Source organism: Cydia amplana, chromosome 4 (genome assembly GCF_948474715.1).
Source record: "Cydia amplana chromosome 4, ilCydAmpl1.1, whole genome shotgun sequence".
NCBI classification, from domain to species: Eukaryota; Metazoa; Arthropoda; class Insecta; order Lepidoptera; family Tortricidae; genus Cydia; species Cydia amplana.
Window position 1 is genome coordinate 14797008 of NC_086072.1, and position 26710 is coordinate 14823717.

Genomic DNA, 26710 nt, shown 5'->3' on the forward strand with positions numbered 1-26710 from the left:
CAAGTCATGATATACCTACATTTTATTTTTCTTTTCTCTCAAAAAACGATTTTATCCCTATCTATTAATGGCCTACACGCTTGTAAGCCATTTTGGTCGTTTGGATCATTAGGAAGGAATATTCGAGAGTTTTAATTAATTAACAGATATTATCTTAATGAGAGTTATTACAGCGGCGCTGTAACTTATAAGAAACTGTGGTTTATTGGGTTTATCTACTTACCGTTTTATCGGCTTACTTAATATGAAAATAATATACGGCTAAAATGAAACAGATGTAAAACAGTTTTGAATGTAAATTGCAAAGTTCTAAAATAACCATCTCAACATTTGTTCAAAAACATTCAAAAATGGATTCATTTTGATGCTTTTTCGTTAGCTTAATTTAAATGTCTGTAATGAAAAACGTGTCATTAACTTTTTATATTATTTGAATTTCATATAATAAAATAATCTAATAATAAATGTTATTCAAATTGCATATATTTAAATTAAAATATTCTATATACCTAGGTATGTATAACAATAAATTCAATCATTCAAAATCTCGATGTTCAAATTTAACTATGGCAATAAACAATCAATGCCGCCATCTGCAATAATTCTATTTCACACTCCCGGTTGGCAATAATTTTATCCAATTTGTTGACTTCACCTCACCAGTCACATTTGTAGTCCAACTTAACCAACCAGACAACATTTTTTCAAATTTCCGTCAAAATTGGTTTGCCATTATTACAGTTATCCTTGTTCTTTCGTTTTATTTTTGATAAAATTATAAGTTAATGTTAATGTCACTATCATCAATCATCATATTCATCACTCACATAACTTCAGGATTCATCCACCACCAACCACCAAATATTTATCTGACGCATTAGGCAACGATCTTGTTTCAATAATAAAATGCGGGCTATAATAATAAAAAGAGACCAGTTAGAGTTAGACCAAGTAAAGTCTGCAACGATTTTGATAGCATACGCAGTACGCAGTGCCACAGAATAAATAATAGTACTAAGTACAGAAGACTCACTCTCTAACAAAATGCGTCTGTTACGATCAGCACAGATATGGCCGCTAGGTGGCGACAGCGCCACGCGCGGCTTATGGCTTTCCCCAAAAATTGGGGCGGAACGGATATACTTTTAGCTACCTGTAGCAAAGCGACGAAATCGCGGAGTGAGCCACGCTTGGCAGTGCAAGTGTTATTTGTACGTCATAATTTCATAGAAGTTTGACGTTTAATATAACACTTGCACGCGCTGCTATCAAAATCGTTGCAGACTTTTCTTGGTCTAACTCTAGATGCGTCTGACGTTTAGTAAGCTTTTTGATACAACCGAATTTAATGGATTTAAAGGGTTTATACTGCGCATTTCCCCCATTTTTTTAAATACCGGGATCCCGGTATTGCCTTTAAAAATACCGGTATTGAAAAATGCGTTTAAAAAGCGGGATCCCGGAATCCCGAAATACCGGGATCCCGGTATTGGAAGCCCTAGTACCTATGTCTATTTGGACCAGTGCGCCAAGCGAGACGTTCTGAAAATTCAAAATCCCATACAAAATGACACTTAAACGCGTACGTCACGTCACGCTATCGAATGAAATTTACACTAGGAGTACAGATTTCACCACGACTATACACTTTGTAACATTTTGGTATTTTTGTAATTTGAATAGTAAATCAGCGTTAATTCTACAGTTCACTATTATTTAACACCTGAGACCAGCGAATATTTTACGCATTTACGTATGCAAATTGGCGTGCAACACGATACCGAGATGCGTATTAAACTCAAAATAAATATGTAGTTTCAAATGAATTATTTGTCACAGGAAGTATAATAATTATAATAAAGAAAATGATACATAATACATCGCAATGACTTGGCAGAAACAGCGGCTCTCTTGCATTATCTGCCTTTTGTTTATTCATGCCATTCTTTTACCCACCTGGTGGACTGACGAACGTTAAATGTTGGTTTAGAATTAATACCTCACGAGTCTCATGACTTTGCTATAGAAAAAAGCAGACTCATTCTTGACTGAGTCATTTATCATAAGTATTGTGTTAAAATATTCTTATATTAGGTACTTGATATTATTAAATGTGTTGTAGAATAATTAAAGAAAAATCTGACCACTATTTATAATTTACGTGCCATACAGTAGGTATTTAAGAATGTTTAAATGCGTTTCACTAACAACCATAATAGGTATGATTAAAATTGTTAAATATTCAATTATCAAAATACATAGCAGACGAGTCCACAAATAGACATTTAATTTGATTTGCAGAATCTAAAAAATTAGAATGATCTAAATGACCGATCAAACTGCTAGTCTAATGGAAAGTATCTAAAATTATCTGGTACATATAAGATCAAAAATGCTAATAAGGCAATATTATAATGTGCCTACTAGAAAACAATACAGAGGACAGGTAATAGAATTCCTAAGTAATATCGAACGGAGTCCATCAATCATTCGAGATATCCGATATGATCTTATCTGAAATAAAACTCATCATTTATAGATCTGTCCGTCGGCGCTGGACGAATGTTATTAATAGATTTCTATCTGGTCATCAACTGAATCTGGTAACGGTAATCCCGGTCATTCTGTCGGTTCACTGATATCGGTAACAAATTGTATATCCCGTCACTCGAATTTGGTATGTGGCGGTGAGTTGAGTGAGCCTAGTCGGTTCTATTTATGACAGATTGCCTTTATAAATTAGTTGATCGCGCGTATTATTTTATGAACACACATTCGGCTATAAAATTATGAGTTTTATGAGGAGTAATGCGAGAATTAACTGTGTTTTAGATACAAAGTAAGCAGAGTTTTAGACTCGTAATTCGTTGATAGGAAGCTTATTAATTTATTACTAGATAACCCTTCGGGTGGCAGCACCTCCGGTTGAACGGTAGGAGAAATGGCGCGGCCATTTTTTTAAATATGCCTCTGCGTGGCAGAGGCCGCGACGCGGACACTCCCTTAATTGGCCGCGGTCGCGAGAAGGTTCGGTCATAACAAAGCCCGTAATTGGCAGAGACCGTCTCGCGGCCTCTGTGCGACGCTGCATTTCGCGCCTAAAATAAAACCGTTAAAACTATGCCTAGCTTGCTCACTCTTGCAAGATGCATTCGTCAATAAACAAGGATGGTATTCCCTAACGGTCGAATTCCCGCGTAAAACAAAGTTTGTTAGAAATGACATGATGTTCCCGCCCCACCTCGCCCACCTTACGCGCCGATTGTCGAGCCGCGAACATTCAAACAAAAACAATACGCAGTGATAAAAAATGAAATAAACTGTGTGAATCGTGTTAAATGTATTGTTTAGTCATAAATACTGCCTTTTCTACACTCAATTGTTTTATTTCCTAATTATACGTATTTTTATACATGAAAGTAGAAAAAAATTGGTAATATGAGATTAGAACAAGTCTAGCATAATTCACATAAATAGAATGGAATTCATTGGTATACAATCAAATAAGCCATTTTATGCTGAATTCAGTGATATATAGTTTATATATATCATTCATACATTTTTTTGGGAAATGGTCATATTTCTAACGCGCGCCAAATTCGCGATAATCACCCGTTGAGGCCCCGCCACTTGACGTATATTTTTCCAAAATAGCTGCGCCACTCAACCCATCGTTCAATCTGAGGTGCCGCCATTCAAGACTTGTTAATGTCTATCCGTCTTACGGCCACCGCCACTTACCGTAGAGACCTCGAGGAGGACAATGCCACTCGAAGAGTTAAGTGACAGTTCCAATTTTGATGTTTTTAATATAAAATGGCTAGCCGCAAGGTAAAACGGTAAAACCAGGATCATTTATGTTTCATAGCTTAGATAAGAATAAAATAGCCGTATAATAGGATTTAGTAAACGTAATTTGAGCTTTAGTCCTTAATGACTCGGTTGTAAACCACTAAAATGTTACGACACAGCATTAACGGCTAATAATTCGTCTGGTGACGATTTCGAAACGCATGGGCATTCCGTGAGATGCAAGATTAGTGTTACTGACAGCAACGATAACTTAAAACTTTTTTCTTGTACGCGCGATAATCGCAGCGGCGAGTGCCGTAGATGGAGGCGTACGATAAAAAAAAAACTTGTCAATATCGTTATTACGTCTATCAAAAATGGACTTAACGAGATTGTGGGCTTCTTATCCGGTTAATGATTGTAATAGCTAGTTTCGTCTATAAGTTTTTTGTGGGTCTGTACTGTAGGGATTTGTCTGAAAATACACGATACTGGTTCTTGTACAGGCAGGCTGGGCTTGTTTAATTACGCGACCGAGCTGGCTGCGGTATCGGTCGAGTTGCATGCTAGAAATGGTTTCAATCCTAATTTAGAGCATGCAAACAAGGCTGGTAAACATAGACATTAGGGCATTTTAAAACGCGTTAAGTAGATATGGAAGGAAGTTTCGCATTTGTTAGTGGTTATAGGAAAGCTACTTTCATAACCCCATGCATAACTACCATTTGTCGATTTTGTAAATAAATATTTCAAAACATTTCTGGGTATGCGGTTTATGATGTACTTACTTAGTTTCTTTAGACTTATTATACAACGTGGGCAGATTTGATTGATTAATAATAGAAATCTTCTTTCAGTTTACGATGAATGAAATACTATACCGCGTCGCCTATCAAAATAGAGAATCAACTGTGGGCGGAATTATTTTAAAGACAATCGCCTGAAGTCCCTATAAGTTGTCAAGTTAGCAATTTACATAACACATCAAGGTATAATGCTGGCGTGTCCATATTAATAGGTTTACATAGTGGAGTGCACTCGGCCAAGCCTCAAACGCGTCTTGTGGACTAACGCTTATACAAATATATTCAGCAGGTGTCCACGTATTTACATACAATTTCCTAAGACATACAGCCGATAACTGCCTCTCAGCATTAAAGCCGGTATGATCGGTTTCATAAACGATTTAGCCGCACATTGTGCTGTATTTATAAGGGATTAAGCTATTTACAATTGTTAGTGGCTTAGAACTCGATTGTGAGAACGAGTTTCTTACATATAGTTTATTATTCTGGTTGGAAACTGTAACTACCACTGTACGGATATGATGGTCGTTCTTGTCTACGTGACAGCGTGATAAAACGGTGTCCGTCACTTTCTTTCCCACGGTGTTAAACAGTGACAGTTATTTTATCACGTGGATAAAGATGGATAAAGCTATCCATAATAGGCTGGCTGGCATAAATGGGGCTGGCGTGACTCCCCTCAGTGCGTGTGTGGTGACCCTGAGCAGACGGTCGAACACATCGTTCTGGAATGCCCTCTCACCAAATTCAAGGGACGGATTGAAGACCTTGCGAACCTCAGTGAAAGGACCATCAAGTATCTGAAGAGTGCAAACCTCATTCTCTAGATTAATAATTAAATTGAATCCAGTAACTGTAATGCCATACGATAAAATAAAAAATATTCTACTAGCCAATTTAAGTGGGCAAATAAGGCCCCTCGCCTAGATCTTTATAACTCCCGATTTGCTTCTTCCGCCCAGTTGTTAAGGAAGGTGTCAAAAACGTTTCGCCCTCTCCGCCTGGACCTCGGTCGCTCGCCCACGGTCATCTATTGCATCTACTATAGTTAGCCATATATATTGTATATACCATTCAAAACAGGAGCCCATGTAAGGAAATATAAACTCAAAATAGCGTTTCTATATTTAAGTGCAACACTTGTAGGTAAAACAATATCTTATTCAATAGCAACACTTTACAGAATTAATCTGTCAACTGGATTCTGCTCACAGGAAACGTTGAGCAAACAAAGCACATTTAGTGAATTGTGGGCCACCCCAGTGTGGGGCTGCACGCCCACGGCGTCGTGACGCGGCCTGCCCTCGACCGTGTGGTCGCGGTTCGAGAGGACCAGGCAATAACTTTATGATATACATATTAAATATGTACCTACACTTGACTCAGAATGGCTAGTTCAATTCACTAGTGACCGCGTCCCGTTTCAGCCCGTTCGTTCTTACTACCTAATTAAAAATACCTACTTAGTTGAATAATGTTGAAAACATTTACTTGTAACCTTGACTTATGTTGCTGGGATTTAATTATCAGTCGCAGTGATAGAGCGAATGGTGGGAGTGCATCCGTCCGCGGTAGGTCGTGTACTACAAACATAAACGAGTATAGCAGACTGAAGTTGGCAACTCTAATATAATATATTGCTATAACTAATATTATAAAAGTACCAAATTCTAATTGTTGAGATGACACATTAGACGTATAAGTATTCAATTCCATTCAATTTCTCCATGCAATCTTACAAAGGATGAGTGACGGAAGAAAGGGGGGCCTTTGCCCAGCAGTGGGACACAAGATAGGCTATTAAAAAAAATCTTACAAGGCTAAGAAGATCCTTAGAGCTTTTACGGAAAAATATCAACATACAAAAATGCTTTGCCGTTTCATTTCCCAGCGCAACTTAGTTGCGAGTTCGCCGCGACTATGGGGACCCACTGCGATACCCACTCGCTCAAACTCGCGCATCGCGCAGAGAATACCAATGAGTGGAAAGAAATAGATACCTATGCTATTTGGCAACGCGTTCATTAAAGTTAAAAACATTTTTTTTTCTTTAGTACAGAATAAAGTCACATCTTACATTTCGTTTTACCGCAAAATTGAGTCTGTATACATACGTTTTCCTTCATAGCACAAAGTTTTTTTTTTCTATTCTAGTCACGTGAAATACATATTAAAAATGATAAACAATTAAATAGAACACAACATCTACTTGTAGACACATGTTTATCAATTTCTATTTCATTGTATAATTTAGTAAGTTTGCATAATTATTTCTTGTTTGATCATTACAGTATTTTCCTAACATACAAATGCTTTGAAATGTAACGCGATGAGACAATGTGTCACAGAACGGCCGTAAGCTGTCCTCTAATGATTTCAAGTGACATTTGCGCAGCTGGGCGCTGCTAAAAGCGGCCCAACTAATGACAATATGTAAGTACAACAATACTATCTCGTACATCATATACCATACATATACATTTCCAAGTAATAATTTACCCACATTTCGTTTTTACATGTTTAATTAAGGCTGTAATATATGTAATAAACTACGATCATAATACGTAGGTACAACTAGAAACTAACAAATTAAAGTTACAACATTCTTTTTGTAATAATTATATCTAAGTACCTGTTATTGCCGAGAATCTAAATGTAGGTATTGATCGAAGTTTACAATATTGAGCAGATACCTTTCATCATGAAAATGAAATTCTAGCTAAATTAAAAAAACTCGCATGGCTTCGAAGCTGTGAACAAATATTATAACGTACACAGTTTACTGACACCACACATAATTCTCAGAACGACATCTGTATGACTCGAAGTCGCAGCGGTGCGGTAACCAACATACCACATAAACACAGCCTGACAATGCGACCAACAAACATCACTGCTCCGCCATCTCCAACTTTATCATTGTTATTAGCTTTATTCCGACGACGCCTTTTATTGTGCTGTAAATATTTTATTCGACGATAACAGCTATCCATAGATAAAACAAATTGATCGGGAATAGGCTAGAGTTTAGGAAGGTTTACGAGATACGTGGGCGGGTTTAATTGATAGGATGAGATTGTGCGAACGACGCCTCACATATATTAATATTTAACGTCTCCGTTCCGAACACTAATGCATAATTCTTTAGATAAACGAGCGCAACACAGGCTATTAGTACAATGAAATGCTTCGGATATCACGTTGTTTATGGCCGTTTCGCATAATCAGAACCGATAAAATTGTACTGAACAGTCGAATGGCTTAATTCCTCGGTTACAGATTTGGTAGGCATCTACATATGTGGTTTGAGCGACCCCGATAAAACCACCGAGTATTTATATTACTCTATAATTATCGTTCTGACAGAGTTAATCCATCCAATAATCCAGTTGTTCAAGTACAAGCAGACGTATCAGGTAAGTACCATCCAATTTTATCTCAAACATAGGTATTACAAGAGCGTAAAGCTTCAAAATCAATATAATCATCCTTAACTAGCTGAGACTGAACGTAGCGTAGGTACATTTACTGGATTTGTGTTAACATTAATCTCACCAGAATCCGATACTGCCGTGAGCGTTTCCATACGAAACATTGCCGTAAAATATTGAGATGCGTACATATTCTTACTATAAACAACATTATTAATTCCCCTTTTTGTTAATGTATAAGCATATATATTTTTATTAGTATTTAATTAAGTGCTAGGCGGAAGCTTGGAACATTAGAAGTGTGCGTTCGAGATTACGGAGCGGAGGCGAGGAGCCCGCCCCATATTGCACGGTAATGGAAAGCCGTATTAAATGTGCCTTAACCCTAATAGTACGTTATCGAGCATCTTATGTTTTATTCAGAGGAGATTAGCAGTGGGCCGGGCCGCGTGCCGCGCAGGATTTTTCTTAACTATTCAAACCTACCTATTCAAAATCAAAATTTATAAATAAACGCGACGGGATATTAACGTAGCGCCGGCTTAACCAACCAATTTCACCTTAATAGTTGTGAAGCTCTAAACCGTAATTTCCAATTCGATTATTAATTGGATCTACATCTATGTAGGTATGTAGATAAAGCTTGCGACATTTAGACGAATTAAATACATGTAAATATATATATATGCAGATTATAATAGTACTATAAATTAATGTACCTATTATAACTGTTAAAATGGATTTTGTGATTGTGTGCTGTGATACCTACCCAATTTAAGGTTTTCTAAAGAGCCGAGTTAATATTATTATTATGTGCCTTATGCATAAAATATCATCAACTATAAGATTAACCCACGCCTAGTACTGGTACCATCATCGGCACTGTCCTAACCAATCGTACACCTTATTGCTTTGGGATAAGGTTCGATAAGGCTAAGGTTAGTTAGATAGTTGTTCCTGTTAGTACCTACAAGCAATTATTAAATGTGAACTAAACTTTCCATGTCACGAAATCAAAACGTAATTACTGTTATTATACACACATAGAGAAAGCAAAGAGCATTAATTATTTCGTTCGCCAAATCGAAAACAGGCTGAATAACAAGTACGAGTATGTCAGTGGCTCGGTGGTGTAACTATAAAGTTGAATTTTACATTTATAGAAAATTTTGACAACATTTTTGGTTGTAGATCATTTAAATTTTGTAATATGTTGTATTAGTAAAAGTGGTCGTCGACACGCAATGCATGTAGGTAATCAAACAAGATACAGCGATAACCTTTGGGGTCGCACATAATACGATGTGACTTTCATCGTTTTCACCTTTGGTCCCTTCTGTTCATGTGCGGACTATTAGGTTTAATAACTTTTGAGGAAGTTTTGCGTATATTAACGGACTTTATCCTTTAAAATTACTTTACATTAGGTAGTATAGTTCAACTTTATTTTAAACTTAAATACAATTATATTTAAACAGCATAGTCTATACTTATAGGTAACTTATAACACGCACTTACCCTTGAAATCACTAATAAAATAAAACCAGTCTCACTAAGATTATTTCACAACTTGTTATTTCGTCCCTTATTGAAACTAGGTAACGTTAAATGTTAATTTACATCGCATGGTTAATTAAATTACATGTAGAATCTTTTACAATTAACCTTTGCGTCGGGCACGCACCTTGACCATCCCAAATTAATAATAATTACTATGACGTACAATTTGAGATGGAATCCGGCTCAAAAAGGACGAAGCGGTCTCGAACCGACGCTCGCTTGACGGGCAGCTGCAGACTGAAATTATGACCATTTTTATCCGCAGCCTACACCTGCCCGGCCCGGCCACGATTGACACCTACCCCATTATAAAGATACATCGGCCCAACGATGCCCCGGGAGAAAAAAATCCCAACAATGGTCCAATAGCAGCCGCATGAGAACTTATTATTAGCCTTTATAAGCTCAGCCATTCATTTTTACTTCTTCATACAATCCTGGCCATTAACGCAGGCGTGGGCAGTGTGGGCTCACGGCTAAATAAAACTATTGTTACGCCTAACAAAACGTCCAAGTGAACATCTTCATAAAACTACATCTCACTCGGTCTATTGTTACGAAAGGTTGCGTTCGAAAGGCCGATATTTTAGATGGGAATTTATTGCCAATTTCGAAGAATGTTTACCGAAAAGTGACTGAATGGAAGGCGAGTGAATTACTTTATTGTAATGATAAAGGAAGTCAGATTGAAAACGTCCGATGAAAGCCGACGTCAGGCGACGGGGACTGTTTGATGATAATGATTTATGGCGACAGGAGCGCGACGCGATTTTAGCACGTTAATGCTAAGAAAGATAAATGTGTCAGATGTCTTTGTCGAGGGCGGGAAAAATTACATCGTCGTTGCTCAGATCACAATACGTGACGATTTTATAGGCGGGAACAGATGACTCTGTTTATGTAAACATCTTGGGAACCTTATTGCCAACAACACGAAGTAAACCGCCTACTTATTACATGAAGAAATGACATTTCCCGCCCTCGACATATCTCGCCGCGAGTAAAAGGGCTTGATGACAACTACTTGTACCTATTTCGCACTTCTAACAGTAAAGAATCTCACTTCTTACTAGGTACTTATTTTGCCGAATATGAATTGCTGGAAATCTGCTGCAGGGTATGGAATTTTCGAATGAACATTTATGTTAAGACAACTTTATGTCTAAGTTATGTACCTATATAAACTAGTGCGGCTAGTTTACATCAATAATACCAAAGTTTTGCATAAACAGAGTACATACTGGTGATTATAGACACAACTTACCTATACCTATAATAGCTTGCAGCCCAGGTGTGAATAAAATACAACCGCAAAGTGGATACAGTCACAGACTGGTCGGTGCTCCACAGAGGTTCATCTCGAGTCTAAATTTAGACCGACTGAACTGGATTAGTGACGGCGCAAGGTGTCAACCACACGCGCTGCGCTCTTAATGCGCGCTTATTGGAAACATAAACAAGTTAGTGCAGTAGGCGGGACTGGTTACAAGCGGCTTGTTGACCGCTCTGTATTGTTTCTTTGGAAATGTTCAAACGGCTCGAAATACTCACGCGAAATTGATTTCAGGAATAGTTCGTAAATAATTACATGTACCAGAAACAGATTCACCAATATTTAGGGATAATTAGTTTAGTATCATAAATCAGATAAATACTACTGAATAACATTTCTAGCCAGGACACAAATTCCATGTGTATAATTTGGATGCAGAGTGCATTGTGATCTCAGATAATTTATCGATTTGTTATGGAGGATAAAATGTTTATACAACACAAGCAACCTCTGTACAATTGTCTAATCCTTTGCAAATATGAACCTACTAAAATATATCGTAGGAAATCTTACAACACTCAGACGTAGGTATTAGAACACCTAATAGTAATTACAACGCCCATGATCCCTGTCCAGAGCTATAAAAAGTATTTATTAGCACGCACAAAATTAGTATGTTATCTGAAATGTACAGCGATGTTCATTAAGTAGGAGTACAAATGAAGCCACCAAAATTGTCTTCTGTTAACGGCAGCGCTGCGTTAATGATTGCGGTGTTCGGGGGCGAAACTGAACCTTCCGGTTATGAGGCGTCTCGGCCGGGACCACGCCACGACTAACTAGTTTAACACAGTACCTGGACTTTATATAGATAAGCAATCGGAAAACCTCTAATCTTATCTGCCGTCTGGTCTGGTGGCGAGTTAACAAAAGATTGATAATGGTTTAAGTAATAAATAAGTTCAACATTGTACATTCGAAAATTTGTTATATGAATGGAATGCTCTACCCGATATTTAAAACTACGACATAAATACATATAATTGTAATGCATTTTACATATATGCGTCTTTTGTTATCTTATTTTAGTAACAACATCAGGTAAGTATGAAAGTTTCGATACACTGATCATAATAATCACATAGCTGATTTTAACTAACCGAGCCTACATAGTAGGGGCTGTGTGAAGTTAAGGTGCTGATTAATGTCCAGTACTGCGTAAGGACTTCGTTAGCCGTCGCTCCTGTAATGACTCGCTTAATTCGAGATAATTACGCTCCCAGCAAACGTGGGCTTGAGAAATTTATCGAGACGTCTCTAGACGGAATGGAACTTGTTTTGCAATATTTTGTCCAACGTCCCACTTCTTCAAGCGTTTACACTAAAGAATAATAAAGAATAAAGAATAACGCTGGCTAACACTGCCTTCATAAACCTATAAATCACAATGGAACACTACTAAACTGCCAGTTTATTTGTTTTTAAATGCACACCCTAATTTAAATGCACGGACTGCGCCGCGCCCTTCCTATCACGCATTTTGAATTTCCGCTCATATTTTAATAACCAACATTAACGTACAGAATCACGAAACGGCAGTCATCCTGTCAAAAATCGCTTCTTTTTAATCGGGAGTGAGTCAAGCAAATTCCGAGTCAGGCGCGCCCGCCGCGACCGCTAAGCCATTTTAATATTCCTCACGAAACAAGGCGTTCACTTTATTTGAAAGTTCTTTTATTCTTGTTGTTTTTGTGAGTGTCGCTTAGACATTCTGTCAGTTAGGAATAATTCACATTAAATACACCTACCGCGCGCGGCCCTCGGCATGCCGCCCCAGCGCGAGGCGCCTACCTACAATCGTGCTGGAATTGGAAATGAGTGTGGCTGATGTTTTGTTTTAATAAACTGACATATTTGCCTTCAAAGTAAAAGGTTTTATTTGATTTGTTCTCCCGACCAAACGAGTTTCAATTATACAACGATTAGGGTCCCAACCGTTACAAACAAAAGGCAAAGTTGAGTTTGAATTTGAAAGTTTGCTTAAACGAAATTGGACCACTTTTGTGTCTATTGTGTATTAGGTATGTGCCGTTTTCTTAAATACATTTGCTCAATAAATTGGATTCTAACTTAGTTACTATAAAGGGTATAATGTCTGGTATTTCGCTGCGGCCAAATCAGTTTAAGATTATCTCTAAGTACTGAGATAGCTTTATATTATTGTTTCTATTAGAAATATTACGTCTAGACCGTCGGCACGCGGTAGGAGCAAAACGAATGCAGTTCAGCGGAGATGCAATGCGCCGACACAGGCCGGCCTATTGTTAGCGTGTTCCGTGGCGGTAAATTCTCTACCAATCCCATCATAATATCTAAATATAATTGTTGCCATAAATTCGCTGCGGTAACACTAACGAATGCTACCACTATTCACAAAATTTTTAGTTTGCCGTAACAGCAAGCATAAGATTTATTAAACACAAAATTAGCGTCCTTTCCACAATTGCTATCTAATTTCACAACACAAGAGCTAAATTAGTTATTACTTCATTTTTCGTATTTTCAAATCGCGACCACGCGCGTGACTACGCTAGTTCGTGTGTCACGAGAGATAATATTTTTTCTAGTCTAGCAACCCCGGCATGCGTGGCTGAACGACCATAGCTCCTGTGCCAACATTTTTTTTTGCTTAATTAAAACGAATACTTATTTGTACCATGTCGAGCTGCACCTGCTCGCTGCATACTTTCTGATGGACGTGGATAAAAGAACCATGATTAATCAAACAGGTTTTTGCATATGAGTTGGATTGTGTAGGTTATATATATATGCTTTTCACGATTTTAATCAAAATATAAATCGTAGATACAATCTCCTGTCTATCATCAAGATTTGATTTAACAATTTGACGGGAAATTATGTCACCATTAATTTTATTACAACAAAAAACAATCCCATATTAATTTCACAACTTGAATCATTCAAGACGTAGGTACCTACATATCTACAATTAACCTTACACATTTATCATTTTAAGTAACGTTATACGTTACTTAAAATGATAAATAAATACCCACAACACGTACCGTTAATTTTTGAACAGTGGATAGTATAGCGAGCACGCTCCCTTCTTGATTTCGTGTTGTGATATCGCTGTTAGACTGTGCCTATTAATTCTTCAACAATGCTACAACTGATGCTATGTCATGGTTTTTCATCTTGTTCTCTTTGTTGTTATTTGTAATTGATTTTTTATTTGTAACGCCGACTGAAAGGTTAACCGTTCGACCGAGATCGAACCATAACAACATCGAGTTTGTTCCGGCTCGTTCTGATAAAAGAATGTTAAAAAAAAGAGAAAGCAAAATCCAATCTAAACTCACAAGCAAACACCGCGGATCCTCAAGACAGTAGACAGAAGAAAAACAAAAAACTCTCGCTGCGATCAATCCGCCGGGGCGAGGGCAAGTGAAAAATCAAAACTCAAAAGGAACAAAGGAGCTAGAATATCCCAATAAATTACACCTGCTTCACATAAAGCGGATATATTGTTTTAAAAATAAGTCCCGGGCGAGTGATTACGGCTCCGTACCTAACCCGGACTAGAAATTCCGATAGTTTTTGCGGCGGTAAAAACTGATATTCCGTTCGACCGCATTCTGTCCGTACATTGAGTTAATGCGGGTCGTGATTGTACCTGCGTCCCTGTCCGGTGTAGGGGTTGGAATGAGATAGAGGTTTGTTTCACTCGAGAAAGGTTGAATCGCATTTTATGGTAAGTTGGCGGGACAGGTGCATCGCGTACACCTGCGGCCGCGGAGCCGGTGGCGTGGCCGAGCGAGATGCGATCGAAGGACATCGAACCTTCCTCGAGCCGCGGTACCCACTCGTATCTCTAGATAATGGCGTCCCCATAACTCTGCCGCCATGCTACATAAATTAGCAGGTGATATGTGAGGAAACGCGGGCGGGATAAGAACATTTCTATAAGACGCTCTACATTCAAGATCGTTTAGATAACGAAATCGCGCGGCACTGATTCAGCCGAGGTTCTTGGTAATCTCAAAACACGAACTGTTAATTACCTGGTCGAGTACTTATCGTGTACCGCTGCGAACTAACCTGGCATACCAACTGTTGTACAATGGTACCAGACAACCTGAGTTTTTAACAAACGGGGCAGTACATTTGTTGCATTTTTAGTTTTAATTAAAACAGTTAGTAGCTTGAATGAAACCGCGGTCAAACAACAAAAACGTGGAAACAGCAATTGGAACAGTTTTGACGAACATTGTTAGTTTGTTCGAGCTAGGTTAACTTTAACACTGCAAACGTACGCTCAAGTGTATAGTACTGTCATTCCTGAGTTGAAAGTATTTTTAATCGAATTCAGAAAAGAAATAGAACAGGATTGAATTATTTAAAGATGAGTAAGTTCCCATCAGATTTTCTGACAAGGCTCCCATCTCATCACACAAACTGAAAGAATAACTAACGATATGACGCGTCATCTTTTAAGAACCCTACGAATAAACAATGACAGCAGCCCCTTGAGTGAACGGCGAAGCATTTAGTGTAGTGTTATGGCTAAGTCGAGTGCGTGCTGGAGAGCTCGTAACGTTTTATGGGATTGCGTCCAGCTAAAGTTATCTAATGTTTTTCTCGCGTTATAGTGATAATGTCAGACAGATATACTGTAATTCGCTAAACAAGACCATTTACAAGCAACAAGCTTCCTATTTGTAGTTCGTATCGTATTGACACACTGTTTTGTCGCAATTGAATACTTTCAGTGAATTAATTTTCTTCACAACATGAGAATGTTTATAAATGTTATTCGTGAAGAAAATTAGATTTTTTTAAATAGCTACCAGATCAAAGTGAATAGTTGCGAGGCCGTAAAAGGAATTCTTAAAGAGCGAGCTCCACTTGCTAAAGATTTTTACTTACGTCATACCTAACTAAAACGATAACATTATTTTATATAAGTGGTGAGTTGAGTATTATTTTGGAGATACTGCTATAAGTTTATCCTATGGAACAACTCAATTAACAGAGACGAGTGAAGATGAAATGTTCATTACCTGAAACAAACCAAACATATTTTTTAGATGTTTGACACTTACATACAATCGCATACCAGGGTGCATAAATCAATACGCAACATGCGATCGGCCAATCGTCTAAAAATAAAACCTGTGTAAATGTGTAAGTATACCTAGTACTTTTGAGAGGCCATTGTGCCACCTAGATTTTTATCTAACCCTACGTAAGCTTAATAAATTGTACGCTAAAAATGCACTAAGGGGAAATATACGAGTTAAAAACGTTAAAATAATGAACTATAGACTACAATTTATATTTGATAAACATAGGTAGAGTTAAAATAACAGTTTGAAGAAAAGATCAAAAACATAGATAGATTTTAAACACGTGAAATCAGTTGAAAGAAAATAAATATGTATATTAAAAATAAATAGAAACGGGTCAAATTATCTAATTTGTTAGGTCTGTAGGGTTGTAGCTATTTTTTAATAACATACAACCGTACCCCCAGAACTATTACAATGGGGTGTAACATGCGGTTTGCCAATCCTTAGGCCTCCTTCCTCCTCCTTGAGGTTTGGCAATTAGCTAAGTTTACCCATCTATGTTTTAAGGGAGTTCCCTCTGCCAACAAACTGTCCTGCAGTTTGGCAGAAGAAAAAAATATGTATGGGTTTATTTCATCTGAATAAACGATTTATTATTATTCTCTTTATTTATTTGAACTCTTAGGCTAGGTTATTTTATAATATGGATATAAAAATAAAATACCAAAAACACTTACAAAGACAATACAAAATACGTATAAACATATTATAAAAAACCTAACCTAGGGCGCCGCCAGCAGCGGGGCAAGGCCCAAGCTGCCGGTGGTCAGGGCTGCAGAGAGAGGAACCGGCGGACTATCCGCGCCGTGTCCAAGATCACCGCCTTCTGTATCTGACCCTTGATCCAACCACCTAGCGAGAGTCTCTCAAGATGTTGGTCGAGACTCTTCGCTATTAGACCGTTCGCTAAAACAACTATCGGGACAATGATCGTCGAATTAACATCCCACATGGCGGTTATCTCGTGAGCCAAGTCTAGGTATTTACTGGACTTGTCCTTCTCGGCTTTCACGAGATTCTCATCATGGGGGATGGTGATGTCAACGAGCACGGCCCGGCGCTGCGATCGATCTATTATCACAATGTCAGGCTTATTGGCTACAATAGTCCTGTCAGTGATGATAGATCGATCCCAATAGAGCGTGGCACGACCATTCTCGAGAACTTGCGCAGGTGAATACTTGTAGTACGGTACTTCGCGGTCCACAAGGCCGTGTAGAAGAGCAAGCTGCTGGTGAATAATCCTGGCTACGAGATTATTATTATTATTATTATTTTCAGATTTCTGATGAAGAACCCCGTAGTTAGCTACTATGTATATTCTAAACCTTACTTAGAAATACTAAAATGTAGCATCATATAGTCAACCTCAGCATTATATGATGTGCACAGTACACCCACATATATTTTTTCGGCCCAATCTCAAATAAGCGACCGGCCGGAATATTGCTTTTACATTTGCCAAAACACGAGTGCTAAGTTTAACCAAGCAAGTATCGGTAAATCCGGACAGTAGTCTGTAGCCGGTATATCCGGTCGGAAGAGGCGAATTTTGTCCGGATATTGAATATCGATCGCAGGCCCTTAACCCTGATGTATCGTCGGTCGTTACAGAGGCCCTCTAGAGCCGATAAAAGGATATTTGCCGATTATTCAATTGCGTTCGGCAAAAAATACAATAATGATTTTTGATGGGGTAATTGGCTACTGATGGCTTCCAAAACGTTCATTGATTGAACACTATTATTGCATCTTCAATTTGTTTTTTTAACCCTTTAACCGACATAGTCTGATATATAAGACATTACATATCCAGCTCATTTCGCCACAGTCTGATAAATACTACTACTGATTTGGTTTTTACAGCACATTTATAACTCCCGTAACTATGCCAACCTTACTCTGCGTGGTACAATTACTGTCGGTGGCGACACGAGCACGCTCGATCAAAAAGGTTAATAATCACTCTAGCTACATCTATCTAATCTATCTAATACCTTTAAACGAGCAATTCTTGTATATTTATTTATTTATTTATATGTATATATATTTCGGCGATCTCGGAAACGGCTCTAACGATTTCGATGAAATTTGGTATATGGGGGTTTTCGGGGGCAAAAAATCGATCTAGATAGGTCTTATCTCCGGGAAAACGCTAATTATTGAGTTTTTATATGTTTACCGAGCAAAGCTCGGTCTCCCATATATTAGTCGTAATAAGAAAACTTTTTAAGGGTAGGTTCCATAACAAAATAGAGACGAATAACGTTTATCCGATATATTATTATGCTTTAAATAATATGACTTAAACTAAAAGTGTATTCGGGTTGATATAAAAAGCGGTCTACTTTAACATTGTATCATCTAGTGAGCGACGTCCACGGAACTTGATTCCTACAATGTAAACCGGAGCTAGGCATTGATTTGAGTATATCTGTTGCTAACGCATAAAAAAGATTGCTTTACCTGTTATTGCTGTTACCTAACTTAAAACATTAAATTTATAAGAAATTTAATTTAAAAATTATAACAATTGCTTAATATTCAGAAATACAAATGTGCACTACATGCGATTTCGGAATGTAGGCAGATGGCAACGAACGTAACGGCAAAGTACACAAATGACATATTCATAAAGTCCATAGCTCTGCAAACGTGGACGGCGTGCTAATTTTATAGGGCGTGCGAACCTTTCGTTTACCTGGGCTGCTCAATATCGCGTCAGCAGATTATGACAAGGGACTTAATTTGACTTGTCTCTACAACATCCTCGAATGGGGATTTTCTAAGTTGTCACTTATGCAAGGAGTGACACTGTATTTCTAATTGTAAGTATGTATTTCTAAAAGTCGACGCTTAATTTTGACCAAAAAGAATAGAGTGTATAGAGAGTTATTGTCATAGTATATTTTGTAGTCACTGTAAATTTACTGCCAATCTTTCGACAGATGTTTAAAACTTTTAGAACGCCATTTGACTTTGATCCTTATTCTTTCACTGATATGTGCTCCCAAGATACAAGAAAAATATTTTGAATACAATACAATTTTCACGTCAAAAAAGGACGAAGGAGTGCATAGCATACTACCATGTGTAAGCTGTTTGTAGGGACACTATATCAGGTCCAAATAGAATTTTTGTCAGGCTTTACTTCTAAAACAATAATTGTAAAATACGTCACATCAATGAATGAATACTTTTTACAATTTCACATTATAATATTGTCCACTGCAGGAAAATTTGTATATTTCGCATTCCCTTATACATTGAACCCACAATCAAGTTATTGTTAACTCGACCATTTCTACCATTGAGAGCGCTATAAACTCCGGTCCGAGATGAAGATTCAGTAACGACCCGCTCTGTATTGCCAAGCCGTGGCAAGACATAAACTTTTCGTAGCGAATCGTTTTGTATTCAGTAGTAATCCCTTTATGTCCGCTAGGGCGACACTGTCTTAACGATGATAAAGTACTCTTCAGCGTACCTACGAATGTGCCGCGAAGATATAAAATATTAAGCCGTCAGCGCGTTTCAGTTTTAAGTGTAAAATATCAAGTGTCTCCCTAACCGCGCTCGCAAAGTAAAATGTTTATGAATGTAAGAAAGTTTGTGTTCGGTAGCGAACTTTTAACGTCTCTTGGCGGTGCCCGGATTACACGGGAACTGCGTTAGGTCAACCGCTGAGACCGGATAATGGAATAAAATTGTGGACTTTTCACACCGCTGTAATTCAAAACCGCCGATGAGGGCAATTGTATTTGAAAGAGGGAGTGTGCGTGCAGATACTCCGAAGTTGTTATAAGTAAGTAAGCACCTACGAGTAGGTACATAAACATACTTTGTTGCTGGTAGCGATGATTTACCTGCTTACATTATTTTGTTGAGAATAAATAGTTTAATTTAAAACCATAAATCGAATAACATATTAAAATCTGGTCGGGATAGAAATAAAGTAGGAACCTAATTTTTCCTAGTGTGGTTCTCGTTATCAGATCTTGCAATCTTTCAGAATAAGCGAAGTGTAAATAAATTAGCAAATATATGTAATTACATATTTCACATATTTGTTAAACAATAAAATACATAATTGTTTCCCCATGCAATAAGTTAAAAGTGTTTTAAATAATAACTAGCGAACCTTGAAATTTATTGTCGATTGACAATTAGCGTAATAATGATTGATTTAAGCGGTTGTGTCGATGGATCTAGGCGTACGCGCAGCTTTTAGTTTACAGCTGCATTTAATTGTCGGCGGTCACGCAACTCTGCATCTGCCTTAATCTTCGGAACGCCTACTAATTTTCCATTCCAGCGAGTTGACAGCTGGTGCTTTTGAAAATCATTAGCGTTATATTGTAAGTAACATGTTAATGTTAGGAACAAGCCCCTTTTTCTTCACGACGGTAGATTCGTTGCGCGGTGAAAAAAGTTGAACTAAATAAATTCGTCACAATTCATTTGCCCGTGTTTAACGAAGTTTCTTTACATTTTCAAAGTTACATATTATTATGATCATACCCATATAGATAACTAAATAAATTCACCAACTTGAATCATGGATGATTTGTCTGTTTAGCGATATACGGGTTTTTTTATAGGACTGCTCCATAATTAATCGATATTAAATAGAGTAACCGGCCTCAAATCATAAAAATCTGTGTCTGACTGGTAAAACGCCTTTTGTTCAAAGGCAGACATGAAATACGAGTTAAAAAAAACGCTGTTCTATTATTATAGCTGGTATAGTCTGCGCAGTCTTTGATTGGAAGTTTAAATAGCTGGCTAACAAACGAAAGAAAACAAACGAAAGTCGCACAAGTTTGCGTAAGCATTTAGCCGAGCATAAATGGTTTATTGGTCCATAATAACAGACAAACCAAAACCAATCACGTCGCTCCTGACAGGCTATTAAAAATCGAAATAATTGGAAACGAAAGCAAAGCAGTTTATCGAAATATATTGCGCTATTTATTTTAACCACCGATGTATATAGCCTCGAGACAAATGGAGGATTAGCTTCTCGCTACATCAGCCTACACCAGCCTTGTCAGACCATTATATAGTCCAATAAAGAACGTTGAATTATAGAAATACTGTGAAAAGGAATCTATAAATTTTAAGGCAGGCTTGGGTATTTATATTTAGGGGATTTCATTGTAAAATATGTTACCGCTTAACCTTATAAATAAAGGTATTCGGGCGATCTTGTAATCTAATACCTTTAAACGAGCAATTCTTGTTTACTTATTTATATATATATATATATATATATTTCGGGGATCTCGGAAACGGCTCTAACGATTTCTGGTTGACGATGAAATTTGTTATATGGGGGTTTTCGGGGGCGAAAAATCGATCTAGCTAGGTCTTATCTCTGGGAAAACGCTAATTTTTGAGATTTTATATGTTTTCCGAGCAAAGCTCGGTCTCCCAGATATTTCAAAATTTAAGCAAGCATCATTTGCATTATACACATTTAACACGAAACTGAACATTACTAATAAATTAATAATACTCTTCATGAAATGAGTGAAGACATAAATCTGATATGTTAATTCGGCTCCAACCACCAGATTACTTTCGGCCAGTTGAGTAGAATTGATCAAATGAAAGGTGATATACATAGGCCGAACCGGGACGGGCAGCGGCCGGCCAGATCAATTTTCTGTTTACAACCGCCGGCTATCAAAGAAAACCGCCTCAGACCCACTAATTGGTAGTAATAGTACCGCGTAAACACAGCCCGAGAGACCTCCCTGACTGCCTTACTTAGGCCATCCGAATCGATCAAACAGTAAATCAACTAGAAGTATAGGATTAGCGTCGTTTATAAAATACGGCCAAACATAAATCAAATAAAAAAACGTGCTCGAAGTCTCTTGGGATTGTGAGAATTTTGCATAGGTACCTAAAGTAGTTTAAATGTTAAAGTAGCAATTTTAGCCTGCGGCTTGAGATGTTTTATATCTAGAAAGACAACAAGTTTTTATTGAAATTGAACATAAAATGTATTTTTGTTCAAATTTGTCTTAATGTAGGTATGCAATGCGAAAAAAATGCTACTTACTGAAAAGTGCCAACAAATAAAAGTTTAATACTTTATCATCGGACCTTGTTTAGAAGGTTATGTGGGTCCTACATTGTACAAGTTGGAAGTAACAAATAATACTATTACTTATTCTGTGGTAACGATTAAGTCTGATAGACTAAAACAGTGTGCTAGATAATGTTTCACATGTTTATGTGGATGATGGTGATCATGATGGGTGTCATTCTGAATCCCTAACAACGTTTGTCCTAAAGTTACTTGCCCTAACTGGTTTGTCCTAATGGGCACATGCCCTAACGATCAATTGACATAACGATTATTTTCCATAATGTAAGGTTCTGAAAAATGGTTAGGTTTTAGAACTTGCTGATACAAAGGTGCGTTAGGTTAGAAAAAGTTGTAACTTTTGTGTAATAAATAACTAAAAAAAACAAAAAAAAAACAAAGCAATCAGTAATTAGGGAAACCAAAATTAGGGTTTTTAGTGTTAGGACAACTGATCATTATGACAAACAATATTAGGGAATGCAAAGATAGGAGAAAAGATTTTAGGGATTCAGATATAGATCCATCATGATGTTTGGGTAATTATTTATCTTAATATTTATCGTTTAATATCGGCATTAAAAATTAAAAATTAAAAATCGTTCTGCCCAGGACACCTAACAGGTACGGTAAGTACCTGCATACCTTATTTAGTAAAATATTCTTCCATCATCGAACTTTCCAATGTTCTCGAAAGATAACTCAGATTCATTATATTACCTACTTGATTGTTATGGATTAAACGGACATCGGACATGGCGAATAAAAACATAATTGGTATAACTCAAGTACTACAAGTAATCCGAATAAGGAAAGAGAGCGACATTGCGAAATCCACTTCGGAGCTTTAATAGTAGAAATTGTTTTTGCAAAGAGAAATGGCGTCTGTTCGTAAAAAGTTAGAATTTCGTAATAGGGTCTACCAGATGGTAAAAACGAAGTTGCTTTGCAAACATGCTTTTTCCTAACTTTTTTTATAACACTTACGGATTTTTTTTGTTAGCTGTAAGTAGCTATAATAATTTATGCGTTAGAGATATTAATTAAAACATTAAATCTACCTACATAACACCATTATGAAAGTTCAATATTGTTCACCAGTCGAGTATTCGAAAGTTAATTCAATATTAAAGTCATTCTTGTTTTAGTAGTGTGAGTTGTGACTCCTCTTGATCTATCCGCTGTTCAAATTTGAACAAACCCAACACCAAGAGGTTGTAACCTTGAGGCCAGGACTTGGTCACGTCGACAATATTAAATTAACTCTCGACGACTGGTTCAATTCACTTTTGACCTTTCATTAATTACTCGTTCCAATAAAAACCTTCCTATTAGAGAAATAACAGAAATTTTCACGTCATAAAATTGGTAAAAGGAAAATAACGAATCAACTCTTATTACTCAAAGACGATGTCTGAACGGTATTTATCCTCATTTCCCAAATTAATTTTAATAAACAAGCCGTGATGGCTCTCAGTCACTTTGGCTAATTCTACAACGGAAGTCGTTATTTCTACAGCAATTAACATTTTGTAAACCGGCTAATATAATTTAGCTACATCAACCTTATTTGATATGAGACCATGTTTTTTTAATAAACACGTGTACTCGCAGATACATCAGTTTTAAATTAGACATGCATCAATGGTACACTTAATAGAACTTCCTAAGATTTTTTGCCCGAAAAACCCTCGTGAAATTGGGCCGGCAGCCATAGTGGGTAATTTAGAAAACAAGACGCGCTGCCCTCCGGAATGTTAGGATAGATTGGACGAGCATGGATCACGGAACACGCATATATTTAAGCATCTTCTAATCTCTGACGAAGTTGTGCAATTATGCCGACAGTCGGAATGGGTATCCGAACCAAAAAGTGTCGGTAATTTCTCCGTATGCCAAACATTTTTTGTCTTTACATTTATGGGACTCTGCAGTGTTATTATGAATGAATTTATGAAAATGATTAATGTAGATTTTCATGTTTTTATGAGGGTCAAAACAATTACACAGTAATCAAATCAAACTGAAAGGCAAAACGAGGCTACGCACTCAAAATTATTCCAATTTGCCTAAAGCGACCTCCGGGAATACTTGATACATTCAAAAACCCGTCTGGAAATTTTTTCGCGGTTTCGTTTAGTGGAAATTCCTCGCATGTTTCAACGGACATCGCTCGCCCACTGGCACCACCCGGTAGTCTCTTCTTACACGAGAAACATGCTCAATAAATATTTTAACCGTCACACGCTTCGCGATGGCTAACGAATACAAATCATAACGCCCGGCCGCTTCCTTTTTTGTTGGAAAATCACAATTCATAGCCCTATATTTGAATAATAATACGAGGGCTAAAAAAGTATCGCATTTCAAGGTGGTCAATTCTGATTTGTAATACCTACATATTTGTACTTATAGACGTCTAAGAACACAAGTGGGCAGGGACGCAGCTAGTTAAAAAGTCTTAAGCAAACTTTACTCGAAAGTCCAACATAAACAAAGTCCAGTAATCTTTTCAAGTAGCCGGAGTGATAAGACAAACAAAAACTTTTAAGTGCCTTTTTATCGATCGTTAGCAATTTGTATTTTAACTAGTTTTTGTTTCGTTGAACCTATTTCGACATAATTATTGCCAGAACTCGATATGACTTACTATGACAACTATAACAAGAACACATTTACACCAAATTTTCAGGAATGTTTTCGTTATTAAAATAAAGGATATTCTTGTTCTAATGTGATAAAACGTGATGTAATGATAGTTAAAATACTATATAGATGATAGTTAAATTAAATTAACATACCTTTTATTCATGTACAAATGAGTTTTTTCAATTAACGTCCATTCAGCCAAAAAAGACGACAGCCACTACAACTGAAAACAGAATAAGTCAACGAAAAACGCCTCTTAATAATGGCACAGTCACGTCCAAATCCAGTTCGGGGCACAGAACACACGTAATGAAGCTTTGTTAATTATCTTTCGTTTATAATATCGGGAGCGGGCGCGAGCGAAACGTGGGGAAGACTGTGACACGGGCGTCCTCGACGCGCGCTCGGCGGTGACTGGTCCACGGCTCGCGTCGTGTGTACAGAATACACCCCTAGTGCCCGCGCACCCTACGGGCGCAACGCGTGTTCCATGCAATTTTCCATAAATTTTCGCATAAGCTACGAAGCCACGCTGTCAAAAGCTGTTTCTGGAGGTCCCTGGAAACACTTAAAGTTTACCGCGTAATTGAATTACCTGTAACGCCGCTTTTTTTCAGCCATGATTAAGGATTTGATGATATAGTTATTTATAGTTTAGTCTCTTTGCTGAATAAATATAATTCCTAGTACAGTTATTTATATATTTTATGACAAATTTTTGATACTTTTTTATTTATTATTTATTATTACGGTATTTATCTAAACGTGTGTTATGGTTTAATTTTAGTGTAAGCTACAAGTTTTTATGGCAAATGGCAAAAAAACAACTCCGTTGTAATAATTAGGTAGCTTTTGCTGAAACTATTTTTGTACGTAATTAAATGCCATACTTATATCTAAATGTTACCGTAAAACATTAGTGTAATTGTTGTAGTTTCGACTAATTAATCTAAATACGTTTTTGAACAATTAGTCAGAAATAGTTGTTGCCAGGGCACTTTGCGAACTCTAGTTTGTGTGAAAATTCCCAGTTTTCCACCAGCTTTTAACAAGTGAAAACGCGTTTTCACCAAGACGTTACCGAAAACTAGTTTCACCTAAAACGGGGTTTTACGGTACCTATATCTATCTAATACCTTTAAACGAGCAATTCATGCATATTGATTTATTTATATATATATTTATATATATATTTCAGTGATCTCAGAAACGGCTCTACCGATTTCGATGAAATTTGGTATATGGGGGTTTTCGGGGGCGAAAAATCTAGCTAGGTCTTATCTCTGGAAAAACGCTCATTTTTGAGTTTTTATATGTTTTCCGAGCAAAGCTCGGTCTCCCAGATATTGTTACATTTATATGACTCTAGAATCAAAGTTTAAGGTCTGAATTGCTTTAGTCGTAACCACAGTAGTTGCATACTTGCATAGGGACAACGGAAAATAATAATTAAGCAACCAGAAGGATTTAAAGAAAAAAAAATCCAAACAGTGAAAAGTGTAGTGTAAGTACAAGTTTACTAGGTGTATATTTACCATTTACTTATACCATCAACCATCACCATCCATCATCATACCATCAACATCATCAGAAACTATTCCTTTATTTATTATGTTTAAACATCATCAGACAACCACGTCTACTTTGATAAAAGTGTAGGTACGACATTGACGGCACCGAGGTTTTAAATCTTAATCGAATCTTGCATAGATACGTGTGCACTGTATACGGCAGGTGTGTAAATTTTATAGTATTTGACCGGAACAAAACTAAATCGGTTCGATCATAAACTAAACCATTCGTTTTTTATACGACTACAACTAAACTAACGCCTCAAGATGCGTGGGAAATAAGATTTTATTCGATTCGCTTGCGTTGAATACTAAAATTTACAATAAATTATTATATTTTATTCAACTGGATTAGACCAAATGGTAGCCAAGTCACCT

The 26710-nt window shown here is 37.1% G+C and overlaps 1 protein-coding gene across 1 annotated transcript in view; it reads right to left on the reverse strand.

Moving 5' to 3' along the window:
- Positions 1-25212, reverse strand: part of LOC134647280 (protein artichoke-like) — a 69892-nt gene extending 44680 nt beyond the window's left edge. The window contains exon 1 of the mRNA XM_063501562.1: positions 24914-25212. The gene's annotated coding sequence lies outside the window, so the exon portion shown is untranslated. The remainder of the gene's footprint in view (positions 1-24913) is intronic.
- Positions 25213-26710: the final 1498 nt, after the last annotated feature.